Source organism: Procambarus clarkii, chromosome 11, assembly GCF_040958095.1.
Source record: "Procambarus clarkii isolate CNS0578487 chromosome 11, FALCON_Pclarkii_2.0, whole genome shotgun sequence".
Lineage (NCBI taxonomy): Eukaryota > Metazoa > Arthropoda > Malacostraca > Decapoda > Cambaridae > Procambarus > Procambarus clarkii.
The window spans coordinates 33,458,852-33,461,315 of record NC_091160.1 but is presented as its reverse complement, the minus strand read 5'-3'; the positions used below and the strand labels follow the sequence as shown (position 1 = coordinate 33,461,315).

General features: G+C 40.0%; 1 protein-coding gene across 4 annotated transcripts in view; it reads right to left on the bottom strand.

Moving 5' to 3' along the window:
* Window positions 1-311: 311 nt before the first annotated feature.
* Window positions 312-2,464, bottom strand: part of LOC123751361 (transcription factor Sox-11-A) — a 44,500-nt gene continuing 42,347 nt past the window's right edge. For all 4 annotated transcript variants that reach the window (XM_069322536.1, XM_069322534.1, XM_069322535.1 and 1 more), the window contains exon 5: window positions 312-2,464. This exon is cut by the window's right edge and continues 2,935 nt beyond it. The gene's annotated coding sequence lies outside the window, so the exon portion shown is untranslated.

The following is a 2,464-nucleotide window of genomic DNA, read 5'->3' as shown; positions in this document are numbered from 1 at the left end:
AGTTTTAGTTCATCCACACGCAACACCTCGTCGCGAGTCATATTAGGCTGGAGAAGTATGATCCAGTTCTAAATTAATTTTTTGTTTAACTCGAAGCCCGTTATACATTTTTTTTTAAAACTTTGCAGTGAAAACAACGACTTCTTATTCGTAGCATCTAAATATATGACTTGTAATTTTTCCATTCTAAACATTGAAAATATGATTTACGTTAAATTAACAGTCCGAGCCGTATTCCAGTCAAATCCATCACGTTTCCCTTCCCCCCCCTCCCCACAATCTCCTCCAAACAAAAAGCCCCCTTCCCCTAAAAAAGCCCCCCCACCCTCCAAAAATCCTACAAAAAACTACTTGAGGACTACATGTAGTCCTCAAGGCTTAAGAATGCACTCACAAACGAACGACTTACAGCTAATTATGTTCGAAGCTTTTCTCGACACCTGTTTCACTCACGGCACACGTTCGAACCTCGTCCACTAAAGCTGCATTACTCAAAAAAGTGCTCTTCTCAAGCACACTTAACCTAGGCCTATGTACAGAATTGCTAATATACAATAATTATAAATTGTGTGTGATCTTATGTAATGTTTTGTTACACGTGTGACAAATATTATTAAGGTATGTTACGCCCGTGGGAACGACGGCCGGATTGAAACATTTACCACAAGGCCGGTCTTCTCAGTCATGCCGTTTGGGCTCACGACGAGTTATGTGAATCGATACAAACCACACGGAGCGTATGAAATCCATACAAACCACACGAAGCGTATGAATCCATACGATTCATTACAAACTACACGAAGCATATGAATCCATATGATTCATTGAAACCACACGAAGCGTATGAATCCATACGATTCATAGAAACCGCACAAAGCGTATGAATCCATTCGATTCATAGAAACCACACGAAGCGTATGAATCCATACGATTCATACTAATCACACAAAGCGTATGAATCCATACGATTCATTACAAACCACACGAAGCGTATGAATCCATACGAGTCATACAAACCACACGAAGCGTATGAATCCATACGATTCATACAAACCACGCGAAGCGTATGAATCCATACGATTCACATAAACCACACGAAGCGTATGAATCCATATGATTCATACTAATCACACAAAGCGTATGAATCCATACGATTCATTACAAACCACACGACGCGTATGAATCCATACGATTCATAGAAACCACACGAAGCATATGAATCCATACGATTCATACAAATCACACGAACCCATACAAATCACTAATATTACACTAGTTCTGAGATCGAAGTGCGCGATTCACTACATATATACAACACCAATTTTTAAGCTCGAAATATTTGGAAAAGTTATTTTCATACGTGGCTTTAAGAAGCGAGAAATTTCAACCACTATCCAACAAAGGGATTACATCTCAAAACATATAACCTACTGTATATTACAGTGTCCACGTTCGAAACACGTGTATCATTGTTCCAACACATGTTTCAACCTCCTCAACCACATGTATCACTATGCAAAAACATGTAGCATTCTTTCCTAACATGCGCATCTGTATAGCAAGTTTTCGTCTTACTTTTCGAAGAGAATCTGTCACTTAGAATTCCAAGTTTAAAATACGACTTGGACACAAATGCCCCAAATGCCTTGGACACTAAAACACCTGTGTTCAGTACCTGTACACAATGGTACTACACCTGTACACAATAAACAAATACAGGTGTGAGTTAAGTTCAGACGGAAATACCTGAGATCAGCTGATTTGTTTTGGGGGAGGGGGGAGGGTTGAGAACATTGGTTTCTTGTCTCTTGTCATGGGTTGGCATGCTCGTTTGAAGGTTTCGAACACTCATTCGGTGTTCGGTTTGGGCAATTTGTACACTGGTTCATGCGTTCAGTTAGTCTTCGAACACGGGTTCGAACACGGGTTTCCGAACATGTGCCCACACGTTCGGCCATGGGTTTCAGACAGTTTTTTTTTTTATTTGTGTTGATAAATAGCAACACTTTTGTGCATTTGGACACCGCAATATTGCTCCAGAAACCTGGCGCTCCGCTTCCGACTGGTGCATTTGGGATCAAACGATTGGGCACAAAATTGCTATCACCTGTCCTGAGACATTAGGTTCTTGTACGAAAACGCAGTAAAACATTTGCTTTAAGCATCTGTGTTTATGCAATGGCGTTTGCGTGACGCATTTGTAAAACCGCATCAAATTTTGCTTCATTTGTATTCATCACATTTGAGGCATCTATTTTCAGGTTATTTTTAAAGGTGCACTTGTATTAAGCGATCGTTTTATATCTTAATGGTTACTTGCTAGTTTAACACACTGACACTGTATGATTCACAGTCACTTGTTTCCATGTGGATTTCCCGTTTTCACGTGACTTTGTCTCCCCCATTTTCTATTTCTTCCCGTTTTCACATGACTGTCTCCCCATTTTCTATTTCTTCCCGCTTT